This window comes from Oncorhynchus mykiss, chromosome 21 (genome assembly GCF_013265735.2).
Source record: "Oncorhynchus mykiss isolate Arlee chromosome 21, USDA_OmykA_1.1, whole genome shotgun sequence".
In the NCBI taxonomy this organism is placed as follows: domain Eukaryota; kingdom Metazoa; phylum Chordata; class Actinopteri; order Salmoniformes; family Salmonidae; genus Oncorhynchus; species Oncorhynchus mykiss.
Window position 1 is genome coordinate 22,141,152 of NC_048585.1, and position 14,087 is coordinate 22,155,238.

Sequence of the window (14,087 nt, forward strand, 5' to 3'; positions counted from 1 at the left end):
CACCCAGTTGCCAAGGTGATAGCCACAAGGAATTTATTGTTTCAGAAATGTGTTGTTTTTGCAGTGCTGCTGGCTATGTTGGATATATTGACCGTATCAATTATGCACTGTGACTGTTACAACCACTAGAGAGAGCCATTTAGCTTTACTCCAGCAGTGGCAGTCAGAATTGATTTCATGCCCAGCAAAGGTTAGTGGACTATACTCCACTCCGTGGGGAAGGGAGTTTCTGGTTACTCCACCAACGGAGTAGAGCAGAGTCCAGGCATTGTGGAATTCAGCTTTGACTACATCGATACGTCAAAAAATGTAAATTGCTAAATGCCTACTGTGTACCTATGTTTGTCCTCTGTAGTTGCGTGCCTTTGCTGAAACCCATACCTTTTCAATAAACGTTAACCAAATACAATCACCAACAGTTTCCTTGTTGAGATTCAAATGGCACATAACGTAGTTGCCATTTTAGAGCAACAGCAATGAGCAAACACTCACTCGGTGGTTGTATTTGGATTTCAGCAAACAAAGGCACGCAACTACAGAGGACAAGCGTAGGTACACGGTAGGTGTTTCACAATGTAAATGTTTTGAAGTATTGCCCTTGGGCGAATCGATGTAGTTGGTGCTAGATCCCACAAAGCCTGGTCTCTGATCCACTCTGTTGGTAGAGTCGTCAGGAATGTCTTTCACCGTGGAGTTTAGTACGCTAAGCAAAGGTATGCTCAATTGGCTGTTGGTTTATTAGTTTGTATTTTATAATGATTTAACTAGGCAAGTCAGTTAAGAACAAATTCTTATTTACAATGACAACCTACCCCGGCTAAACCCTCCCCTAACCCGGACGACGCTGGGCCAATTGTGCGCCGCCCTATGGGACTCCCGATCACTACCGGTTGTGATACAGCCCGGGATCAAACCAGGGTCTGTAGTGACGCCTCTAGCACTGAGATGCAGTGCCTAAAACCGCTACGCCACTCGGAAGCCCAGTAGTATCTTCCAAGTAGTATCTTCTCCTTTGATAAAACTAGTATTTAATCGGGTGTCAATTTGCCTGTTGACCACTGTTATTTTCAGAGTGCACCCAATTTCCATAATTTCCCAACTCAACTCATTGTACCGATTACTGAAGCCTACAGCAGAATGCTCACCAAGCTAAATTATGCTCATTATCAGAACCTAAAAGGAGGAAATTATGTCCTACATCATAGCTGCTCAAAGATAGAGATGAGGAGCAACACTCATAATGTACAGTTTTTGTTTAAAAACCTGACAGACATAATCTGATAACTAACAGTTTTCTAGACAGTTTTGTGGAGCAACAAAATAATATTAATACCAGTATGATATGGTATTCAAAATGATTAATATTAATAAAATAAATCACATGAATAAGATAATTTACACCCATATAGATGTTATTTGGCTCATGTATAATGGTCAGTTTTCCATTAGTTATTTTATTCCCTACAAAATAAAAACCAATAGTCTGCCCCTGGGCAAGGCAGTTCCCACTGTTCCTAGGTCGTCATTGTAAATAAGAATTTGTTCTTTACTGACTTGCCTAGTTAAATAAAGGTTAAATATTATTTTTTAATCCAAAAGTAATTTTGCAACACTATGGAGTAGTCTGTGATTGGCCTTGGTTGGCGCATGCGCAGTGGGATATACGGCAAACTTGTGGAAGTTGGGAATTCGCCATGAAGCTTTATCAAAAGGTGTTGCGTACGGCTCGAGAGAGCACTGGAAAGTGAACTTTTGGAATAGCGTTAAGGTCGCCCTTCAAGAAGTTGACGCTTGTGAAGTTATTCTTTTTGAATTGGGTAAGTTTTTTAAAACGTTTTTTTTTACATGAAATTTTGTATTTCAGTTATAACGGACCAGTTTTTTTGTACTTTGACCGTCAATTGTGTGGTTTGTATGGGTTAAATTTAGTCTGCGCCATTGGATTATATATGGCCAAAAACAGTCGTTTTTCTATTCAATTGAAAAACAATGGAGAAGATTTGAGACCAACTTTCTTGGAAAGTGATTTACGATACTGCTGTGCACAGCTGTCAGTACGTTAATCAGTTGATGAGACGGCAAAAGCTTTGGCAAGCTGATGAAAACAATGAATGGGCAACAGTTTGATACATTTTCACCTTTACCACAACTCGTGATTATGGTTACAGTGTAGCAATGAGCAATAACATCACTAATATTAAAAAGTGTTGCATACCACTGAAGTTTTTACACAATGGTCAGTGGTGTAAAGTACTTAAGAAAAAATACTTAAGGAGTTTTTTGGGGGAGTATCTGTACTTAACTATTTATATTTTCGATAACTTTTACTTCACTAACGTTATATTCCTAAAGAAAATAATGTACTATTTACTAATTCCATTTTCCCTGACACCCAAAAGTACTCGTTACATGTTGAATGCTTAGCAGGACAGTAAAATGGTCTAATTCACACAATTATCAAGAGAACATTCCCGGTCATCTCTACTGCGTCTGATGTGGCAGACTCACTAAACTCATGCTTCATTCGTAAATGATGTCTGAGTGTGCTTCTGGCTATCTGTAAATAAAACGGTGCTCTCTGTTTTGCTTAAAATAAGGAATATGAAATTATTTATACTTTCACTTTTGATACTTAAGTATATGTTTTAGCAATTACATGTACTCTTGTTAAGTATATTTAAAACCAAATACTTTTAGACTTAAGTAGGATTATACTGGGTGACTTTCACTTTTAGTTGAGTCATTTTCTATTAAGGTATCTTTACTTTTACTCAAGTATGACAATTGGGGAACTTTTTTCCACCACTGCATATGGAATGCACACCTCTGGTAGGTCAACGTTACCTTCAGTTCAGGTAATTTCATTAACTGTAGACCTATTCATAAAGGGGGGGCTTAATTCTTGCAATTGTGGGAGACAAGGACAAGTTAGTTCAACAACGTCATTTGCATTTGGCGAGTAAGAATTGTTTATCTAGAGCCCATGTCAAATTCATTCATTGTGTCCTTACATTTAAGGGCTCATAGTTTTATTGGTATTACTCTGTAGTCTTAAGTTGTCCAGGAAAGAGTGCTCCTTCCTGAGATATTGTCTGTGTCCTGGCTCTTGGCTATCTCTCTGTGTATTGGGTAGGGGGACTGAAAGCATAACAAAGGATTTACTCTCAGACAAAGACTTTGGCTCAGTCTGCTGCGCTCAGACCAATTACTGTATTTTAGATTATATATGTATTATTTTTTTGGTCAAATGTCCTAAGGATAGCATGTATTATACAGTAGTGTATCCAATGACTGCAACATTATCAGGCAAGGATAATCGTTTTAAATCTGTATCAGTGCTGCAAGACAACATATTCTTCACCACAAGTCCAACTGAAAGTTGTTGTACAAGCCAGGTCCAGCCATAAGACCAGACTTCCAAGAGCTATAGTGACAGCTTTATGTTGACAAATGTGCCCTCCAACCTAATAGCAAGGAGACAATCAACTGTGTGTCTGTCCTTTTGAAGCAAAGGTTTTTCATTTCAGCATTATGTGCAGGTATGTTTTTTTTTAAACATTTATTTTCCTTAGGCAGTGTGTCCTGTCAGTTGTTTCTCCCTCAGGCAGAGTTGAATCAGTTCCAGCAGAGGTGAAGTTCATTGATATAGTGTGGGTTGGTCCTAGTTTGTTGTGGAGAGCAAAGTATTTTAGCATACAGCTCCTTCATCCAGTTTTCAACTGAGTTATTTGACAGACCCAGCTATGTGACGTAATAGATGTCTAGCATCTAGCTTAAAAAACCCTTCCTTCAGCTGCACCCATTCTACCAGATTTTGTCCTGATGCCGTTCTCCACCATTCAGACCTACTTTCCCTACACATTTCCCTTTCCCTACACTCCATCCATACTTCAGGAGGACTACTCCTGTGGTGGGACAGCTCCTGGGCTCTTGGTCAAACTCAGAATGTTGTGAAGCAGTTTGGGGCATTGCTGGAGTAGACCTGATCCTTGTACTTGACATTTTAATGTGAAAACTTTGTTTCTTTCATTCCATTTGTTGTTGAATTCTTATACACATTTGCATATACAGTAGCCTAAATTCCTGACTGGAATAATGTGCTTTCTGTTCACACTAAACCTCTTTGACAAGATCTTTGGCTTGCGTCACATACCAGTAGTAGCAGGGCTCAACAGTGCGACCATTTATTCACCACCATTTTATTTGAGAAATTAAGGATTCAAGCTTTAAAAACTCAAATATTTTTCATTGTGCCCCTACATTTCTTGGTGTGCTCCTTGTAAAAAGGTCAGCGTAGAGCCCTGAGTAGTAGCTGGGAAAATGACAGTGTGACTGAAAGGAAGACATTTCTCAAGCATGTGACAGGAAGGACTTCCTAACAGGACATGGCGAAGGTCATCCTGAGTGCAGGGATGCTTTGGCCAGCAGCCTTGTTCACTATATAGCCTAGCCTAACTTCAGAGATGATTGTCTGTCTTATTTGTGTTCAGCCATGCCAAGCTTTCAGCGCCTGCTTCAAAATCCATATTCAGTCTACAGTGGCAGATAGTCAAACATATGCGCATCATAACTACAGCTAATGATGACTAGCCCCAGGACATACATAGGAAATGCATAATTAAACTGACATTCAGTTTCTTCAGCGTGGCTATTAGTTGGAATGATGTGTATTTGTTATTGCTCTGTTCAGAATTGCAGTGTGTTGAATAATAACACCAGTCTGTTTGGAAGGGGTCTTTGAGGCCTACAAGTCACCACAACTAAGGGAACAATAAGGCCAGTCAGACATGTAGTAAGATGTCCAACGCAGCATTTTCTCCCTGTACTCTGCCCTGCCTGTGACGTTGTGTAGTTGCTCCCCCCAAGTGTGTGTTTTTGGCTGTAATTTAGTCGGGACATGCGTAAAACGGCTGTACCTTGTGTTCTCTATCCCTTGCTTTCCATGTGACTCTGAGCAGGACAAAGAGCTGTTTGTGTGCCATGTCTACAGAGCCGCGGCCACCACGACCACAGGGGTGAAGTCCCAGCCTACTATTACAACTGCAACCTGACCTCACTCCAGACATGACAAAAGGACCATTAGACATCTAAGGAAAAGAAGCATTCAAACAAGCCAAGGGGTTTGAAATAGTTGGATGCTGTTCAGGAATTGGTGCACGTTTAGTGTAGTTGTATGTTTTTGTTTTGCTTTACATCCTGGCACTGAAGACTGAAAGCGCCTGATGTTGTGTATTTAGGTGCTGTATGGCCAAACCAACATCCAGTACTACTGTTAGGACATTCATAATTTGTATGACTGAAACATTGTGCCATATGGGGTATTTCAATTCTCTACCCTACTTTGAGCCCCCTGTTAAACAACAGCTTACCAGCTGAAGGGGAGACAAGTGCATAGGTCAGTTTAGTTCTGAAGGACACATCTGTGGCACAGCTGGAACTCTATAGCTACGTAGCTATTAGTGTGTGTGTGTGTGAGGGAGAGAGAGGCTCGTCAATGGGCCAGGCGGTGTGTTTTTCTTTTCGTAAGAGTCGCACCTCCCCCTCCATATCTCTACATCTGGTTGATGTCAAACTATGTAAATAAACCAAAAGAATGTCTACCTAATGATTTCAAAGGCAAACCTGAGCCACATGGGTTAGCTCTCGCTTACAATGCACACATTCAACAATGAGACCGTACTAGGAGATTTAAATGTATTTTTTTCTAGTGGTAGACCTTTGTTTTGTCTGATGACATGGAAGCTTTGAAAAAGAAGAACCCGCTGGTTGTTCAGAGGGGTTGGCACACAATGTGTAGTGGATTGGTTGTTATCCGTGAGTAAGTTAGATTATATTAGGGAAAACTCCATGGTAATGGAATTACGCTGAAAATCAGATGTTTCACTTTAAAATGTATACCAAACACAAAACAATACATCTCAATTGAGATGGTTTGGGATGAGTTGGACCGCAGAGTGAAGGAAAAGCAGCCAAAAAGTGCTCAGCATATGTGGGAACACCTTCAAGACTGTTGAAAAGAATTCCAGATGAAGCTGGTTGACAGAATGCCTAGAGTGTACAAAGCTGTCAAGGCAAAGGATGGCTACTTTGAAGAATCTCCAATATAAAAAATATATATTGATTTGCCCAACACTGTTTTATCCCCCCCCCCCCCCCCCCCCCCATAGGTTTGATGTCTTCACTATTATTCTGCAGTGTAGAAAATAGTACAAAAATAAAGAACACCCTTGAATGAGGAGGTGTGTCCAAACTTGTAACTGGTTGTGTGTGGCAGAGCACATCTGGAAGAGGTTTGAAGGAATCCAGGGGGAGGGCTGGTCATACAGGTCACAGAGATGCCAGTGTCAGTTACTGAACTGACACCTCATACTGAGCACTGAACTGCTCTGGAATGAAAGTTTCAATGCCTTACCCACAGTAGAATTGTCTGTGTAGCCTAGAGCTGACGAGTTGCCATTTCTGGCAGACAGTACTTTACAAGGCTGCATAGATAACTTTTTCTGTAGAGACTGTGGTTTTAAAATTTGCTTTGGGTGAATCTGCCAGCCACTGAGTGATATAACAGAAATGGAAAACTCTTTGCTCTTCACCATAAAGTGGTACTTTACTGGTTCAGTGAGTCATTGTGAGTAGATGGGCTGTGTGGTGTTAATTCCCACTACCCGTTTTAGCAAAGACAAAGACACGCATTACAATTGTACTTGTTTTTCCATTGTGTCCATGGCGCTCTACTTTCAAAAGGTATGCTTCAGTTGATTTCATTAGGTCCTGATTTTAATATTAGATAAAGACCATGTTCTCTTGCTATTATTTAAATGTAAACTGCCCCTTAGAACCAACTTAGGCTGTTTAAAACCAGATATGTGACATTAGTATCGGAGTCAGGAACATCAATTCTAGTGTCAAAATTGACTACAGGATCATTTTCGCCATTTAAGTCAGTCTCATCCAAAACTGAGTTTTGTAAGTTTGTCACGACTTACTGGGGTGGTTGGGTATGGATTACAATCATCATGCCCACTAACACGAGAGAAGCAGCTGTACTGATTGCACTCCATCAGCTGCCCACGCTCTATCCAATCATAGCAACCAGAACCTCCAGACAGTGAGAGAGACCTGCCCATTACACAGCGCCTCAGACTGGTTTACATAAGACCACACATTATGTTAAAATAACCCTTGGCCCTAAGCCCTTTATGGAGTGGCCACTTGCTGATAGTTTGGTGTCAATCATTTGAGTCTGCCTCTTTTTGGGGCAAAATGAGAATTGAGACTGACAGAGTGTTATCAATATTCCAAAACCCATCGGTGAGCATCTTGTATCCCCCCTGTAACCTGTTTTGTAACATGATTCCCTATGAAATGCTGCCAGACAGACACATTCTGGTAATAGATGTTGAGAAAGGTGTAAAAAAAACTAGACGCACCGAAGCACACCTTGCCAGTGACTTGATAAGCTGAATGTGGCTCACTGTACCTGCTAGCTACTACCTGTTACATAGCGTCATTGACACACACAGAGTTGGAACTTAGCTAGCGAGTGATTTCGGGCACTGATAAACAGCGTGTAGCTTGTACTTTAAAGCGATTCCATGGTAACAGAATCGAGCTTTGGTTCCGTTTCTTTACTTTTAAAATGTATGCCAAACAAAAAACATTGATTTCAAAGTTTAACAAACCATACAACACTATGCCCAAGGACTACTTTTAACAACTTCTACAGAAATATTTACAAAAATGAATTTAGTGGAGGAACTGTGCAGATGCAAACTTTGGTAATGGAATTATGGTCAAATCTCCTTCAGGTTTTTCTGCAATCACGTTCTCCTAAAACGCTGTTAAATAAATGCTCCATGAATATTCAAAGATAGCTGACACCCTACTCATTCTGCACGTATGACATGGCACATTGAAAAAAATCTCTCTTGGTTATTGATCTATAGTAAGTGAAGTGGATATACACCGAGTAACGAAATTACATCATGGGTCCCTGATCTGTACTACACGGAAATGAGTGATGCACCGATGACATTTTTGTCCGATAAGATATCTGATATTTTCCTTGCCAAAAAAACAATAGCAAACTGATAAGAAACATTTTTGCAGCCTTTTAAGCATTCTAGTACAGTTAAATAATTAACACACACACATGGACGCAGTGGTCTAAGGCACTGCGTCTCAGTGCAAGAGGCGTCACTACAGTCAGTCCCTGGTTCGAATCCATGCTGTATCACATCCGGCCGTGATTGGGAGTCCCATAGGGCAGCGCACAATTGACCCAGCGTCGTCCAGTTTTGGCCGGGGTAGGCCGTGATTGTAAATAATAATTTGTTCTTACCTGACTTGCCTAGTTAAATAAAGGTTTTACACACAGTTATTTTGTTAGCATTTACGGATGTCCCCATTACCAGTAAAAAAAAATATCAAAACCTATTTCTCTTACTTGCTGTGCTGTTTTGTTATTATTTTGTTCAGTCGTTTCATTCTCAACCAGGATTTCATCATCAATTTTTATTTGTCACATGCGCCCGAATACAACAGGTGCATCATTAATTTCCGTGTAGTACAGATCAGGGATCTGACAGTGAAATGCTTACTTAAAAGCCCTTAACCAACAATGCAGTTAAGAAAATCCCCCAAAAATGTGAGATATAAGAATTACAAATAATTAAGAGCAGCAGTAAATAACAATAGCGGGGCTATTTACAGGGGGCACCGGTACAGAGTCTATGTGCGTGGGGCACCAGTGTCGAGGTAATTATGTACATGTAGGTAGAGTTGTTAAAGTGGCTTTGCATAGATGATAACAGAGAGTAGTAGCAGCAGCAGCATTTTGTGCGGGGGCAAATGCAAATAGTCTGGATAGCCATTTGATTAGCTGTTCAGGAGTCTTATGGCTTGGGCGTAGAAGCTGTTAAGAAGCCTCTTGGACCTGGATTTGGCGCTCCGGTACCGCTTTCCGTGCGGTAGCAGGGAGAACAGTCTGACTAGGGTGGCTGGAGGCCTTGACAATTTTATGGGCCTTCCTCTGACACCGCCTTGTATAGAGCACATTAATGAGCATGCAATACGACTTTCCTCAGTACGAAATCCTCAACAACCCACTGTGCTGTGTCAGACTCAGCAAGCTCATGGGGCTGATATCGCTGGTCCAAATGTCAGTCGTGAATCTAATAGCAGTGACGCTATTACTGTGTAACTCCGGTAGTGCAACATCTGAAAAATAGCGCACTTGGTATATTAGTGTCTAGTTTGAGAAACAGACTCCTCACAAGTCCTCAACTGGCAGCTTCATTAAATAGTACCCGCAAAACACCAGTCTCAACGTCAACAGTGAAGAGGCAACTCCGGGAAGCTGGCCTTCTAGGCAGAGTTCTTCTATCCAGTGTCTTGTTCTTTTGCCCATCTTTTTTTGGGCCAGTCTGAGAAGGCCAGCATCCCAGAGTCACCTCTTCCTTGTGAGACGTCTGGACCTGGACTCTTCACTTGTGAGGTGTCTGTTTCTCAAACGAGACACTCTAATGTACTTGTCCTCTTGCTTAGTTGAGCACTGGGGCCTCCCACTCTTTCTATTCTGGTTAGAGCCAGTTTGCGCTGTTCTGTGAAGGGAGTAGTACACAGCGTTGTACGAGATCTTCAGTTTCTTGGCAATTTCTCGCATGGAATGGCCTTCATTTCTCAGAACAAGAATAGACTGACCTGTTTCAAAAGAAAGGTCTTTGTTTCTGGCCATTTTGAGTAATCGAACCCACAAATGCTCATGCTCCAGTTGTATTGCTTCTTTAATCAGCACAACAGTTTTCAGCTGTGCTAACATAACCCTTTTGAAATGTTTTAATCAATTATCCTTTTAAAATGATAAACTTGGATTAGCTAACACAACGTGCCATTGGAACACAGGAGTGATGGTTGCGGATAATGGGCCTCTGTACGCCCATGTAGATATTGCAAAATCAGCCGTTTCCAGCTATAATAGTCATTTACAACATTAACAATTACACTGTATTTCTGATAAATGTTGAATTTATTTTATTGGACAAAAATGTGCTTTTCTTTCAAAAACAAGGACTTTTCTAAGTGAACTTCTGAACGATAGTGTGTAGTGTACATTATATAGGTATGCACATCAGCTTTGACATCGGTTTTGCACATCGGTGTTAAACTAGACATCGGGCCAATGCCGACATTTTCAGCTAATATCGTCCGTTACCGATATGTTCGCTGATGTATCGTGCCTCCCTAAATGGAAATGCATGATTATGGGAGTAAATTTCCTTCTCATGTTTCACATGTTTGGATAGCAGAGCACAGTAGAGTACAATACAGCTCAATACAATATACTACTGTACTTTACTGTACTCACTGTACTAGCCAAACTTGTGAAACAAATGTCTATGATAGGTTCAGATTTGGTCCGGTCCATCTGTGGACGTTAACATCAAGGTCAGGGTGGACTGACCGACTATCAACTACTTTTCAACGTCCATGGACGTCCGGTGTCGGTCGGTGCTCAGTGGGTGAGTATGCCTGGTTAAAGTAAATGGAAAGAGTGGGAGCTCATAGGTAGGTGTCATAGGGCGGAGCACAATTGGCCCAGTGTCGTCCTGGTTAGGGTTTGGCCGGTGTAGGCCGTCGTTGTAAATAAGAATTTGTTCTTAACTGACTTGCCTAGTTAAAGTAAGGGTGTTTTCACACTTGGTCCCTTTCAGCCAATTTTTATTTTTACTCCGTGTGCACGCAGACCCCCCCAAAAGAGCCCCTGAAGCGAACCAAACTGAGTCCATCTCGGTTTGCTTGGATTCCATGGTCCAGGTCCACTTTTTAGGGAAACCTCCACAGGTCAGGTTTGCTTGTTATTCCAGTACCAAACACTAAACTACTGCAACACTGTTTCCCCTGCCATAACCCCTCTCATTGGTGCCACAAAAGAGATGATGATGTTGAGAAAAGGTGTGCTGTTTTTGGAGATGGTCTGTTTGGTTCCCTTCAGGGGCTCTTTTGAGGGGTCTGCGTGCCTTTGGCATGTTCACACTGCACCAAAAAACAGTACCTACCAGGGTACGATATGTGAATATAACACACCCACATCAAACCACACCCACAAGACAACTCTGGTTGTGCTTCAGTCATGGCCCCAAACATTTTTATAAGCAATCTTCAAAACGAGGCAAAATATGAATGTGCAGTTGCCCTTTTAATGTATTTACATCATATGCAAACTGTTGTCTCTCCCTATTAAATATGTAATTTGAGACTGGAGTAATACTAATTTGCTAATCCAGTATGTACCATTTAATTTACTGTGACCTCAAGCTATGAGACTGATTGAGAGAAGGTGAAGGGGTAAAAGAGGATGAACGCTAAAGAAGTTATATGATATCTTGTCAACTTTGCTGATATTTAATCTTGCATAGAAACGTTTGTGCCAAATCCTGTCTCAGAAGCATTCGACCTACTGAATTACTATGTTAAAGGAACTAGAGCTTGCCTGCTTTGAGTGCATTTACCCTTTCTTTATGCTCCTTATTAGTTTCATTTTACTATCCCAGAGAGGGAACGTTCATGTTTGAATTCTTAAAACTGCTGTTCCAGTTAGAAACATGTCCACGTTTTGGGTGTCCCTCTTGGGGTGAGACAAACGGCTGACCAAATAAAGCTTCCCCCCTCCCTGGAGTGAGAGTGGGATGGCTCTCCGTCAGAAGGAAATGCCTTGGGAGGAAAAAGCAATGGTACTAAAGGCGTCAGCATGTTTCGTTTCGGCAGTCGCCTAGCCAAACTCGGCTAACCGAACGAGTGTGCTCACATGCGCTCTTATAAGAAAAAGCGGCAATAGTACTGTTTGTCCAGCTTGAGATGCCGTAGCCAATATACACTTCCTCGAAATAGTCCGAATTAATTTTAGACAACTAAAGAAATCTGTCATCTCTTTTTGCCGAAGAGATCTTAGTTCTAGTTCTAAGATCTTAATTTTACATCTAAGGTGTTTGGTGCAGTATTTTTCAGCCGAAAAAGTCAGCAAATAATTAATCTTGACGATAACATCATTCAGATTATTTCAGTTATCAGTTGGCATGTCCAGTGAACAATGATTCTGCTTTGTTTTTTTTAAAAGGGTGTGAACCATCCAAGACAATTGTGTGGGCAGCTTTATAAAACGAATTGTTTTCTGCTGGAAAATGTTTCTGTGTGCGCAACTCCCTCTTCAGTTGCCCTGCCATTGCTGGTACAATTCATCATTGTTTATTGAGTAGTGCAACTGTATAGCAATGTAAGCCTATTTTGAAGGGAATATTACCCATGTAGCCTAAAGGGCCCATGATGGAAGTGGGTGACTGAATGTGACGGCTCCCTCTCCCCGTCTCTAATAAAGGCCAATTATTTAATTTGGCTCTTTTAGCCCCCCTCTCCTACCCTGAGTTATGCTTCCCTGGACAAGGAGAGGGCTCTCTCTCATTACCCTCCAATTCAATTGACTTTGCGTCGTGATTATTTCATATCCTCTCAGGCTATTTTACATTTCTCTTTTAGATTGTACATTTGTTTTTGTGAATTCAATATGTAATATAACATTAGACCTACCATGAAAGTGAAGTTGTCTGGTCCATTTAGGTGAATGAGGTGCATGTTGGGTCAGGAGGCTGGGAGTGATGCTTTGTTATTGAAGCTTAGATTTCCAGCCAAGCCAACATGCTGTGGGGAGAGATCCCTGGTAGAATGGGACCATTATTCCAGATAAGAGCCAACTCTCAATCCCCATGACTGCTCAGGGAATCTTTGCCGGGGTGAGAAATCACTGTTATGGTTTTGCCTCTGAAAGCTCCTCTTTGTTTTTGACTTGCATGTTGTGGTCACTTACAGTTCACTTCACTCGCAATACCATGGTCCTAGTTTCCTTTCTGGTTTCCTACATTGGAAATCTCCATATGCAAATGTTGGGTAACTGTCTGGCAGTTTACAATCACCTTATCCTCTCTTTTCATTAGGTGGCCCAGTTGCCCCACACATGCTCCATGGAAACGCCCAATAGGCCCTAAATAATTTCCAAGTAAACACCCAGTCATAGGCTTAAGTCGTGACCCCATTATTAAAGTTAATTGCTGAGGTCGGTACTAAATGCAGTCATCAATGGGGAAGTTGTGAGGCACCAGATTTACAGTATAGGAGAATACATGTAGGAGTACCTGTTGACTCTGACTCTGAGGTAGGAGTAGGCGGCTGAGACGCATTTGATTCAGCCAATGCATCGGGGGAGAAATACAACAGTCAATGTCATCATACAACCGTGAATCTTCATGATAGATAATATTTTCTTTAGAAACCTTATAACCTACCCGCCTGTCCAACATCACTACTCTGGACGGCTCTGACTTAGAATACGTGGACAACTACAAATACTTAGGTGTCTGGTTAGACTGTAAACTCTCCTTCCAGACCCATATCAAACATCTCCAATCCAAAGTTAAATCTAGAATTGGCTTCCTATTTCGCAACAAAGCATCCTTCACTCATGCTGCCAAACATACCCTTGTAAAACTGACCATCCTACCAATCCTCGACTTTGGCGATGTCATTTACAAAATAGCCTCCAATACCCTACTCAACAAATTGGATGCAGTCTATCACAGTGCAATCCGTTTTGTCACCAAAGCCCCATATACTACCCACCATTGCGACCTGTACGCTCTCGTTGGCTGGCCCTCGCCAAACCCACTGACTCCATGTCATCTACAAGACCCTGCTAGGTAAAGTCCCCCCTTATCTCAGCTCGCTGGTCACCATAGCATCTCCCACCTGTAGCACACGGTCCAGCAGGTATATCTCTCTAGTCACCCCCAAAACCAATTATTTCTTTGGCCGCCTCTCTTTCCAGTTCTCTGCTGCCAATGACTGGAACGAACTACAAAAATCTCTGAAACTGGAAACACTTATCTCCCTCACTAGCTTTAAGCACCAACTGTCAGAGCAGCTCACAGATTACTGCACCTGTACATAGGTGGGCTATAATTAGCCCAAACAACTACCTCTTTCCCAACTGTATTTAATTGATTTATTTATTTTGCTCCTTTGCACCCCATTATTTTTATTTC

At 41.5% G+C, this 14,087-nt stretch overlaps 1 protein-coding gene across 5 annotated transcripts in view; it reads left to right on the forward strand.

The window, feature by feature from the left end:
* Window positions 1–540: 540 nt before the first annotated feature.
* LOC110500003 (liprin-beta-1) overlaps window positions 541–14,087 on the forward strand; it is a 33,948-nt gene continuing 20,401 nt past the window's right edge. For 2 of the 5 annotated variants that reach the window (XM_036957288.1, XM_036957289.1), the window contains exon 1: window positions 1,653–1,817. The gene's annotated coding sequence lies outside the window, so the exon portion shown is untranslated. Of the gene's footprint in view, window positions 560–1,651; window positions 1,818–14,087 lie in introns of those variants that run through there. The other 3 variants (XM_036957287.1, XM_036957286.1, XM_036957290.1) reach the window with 3 other exon arrangements.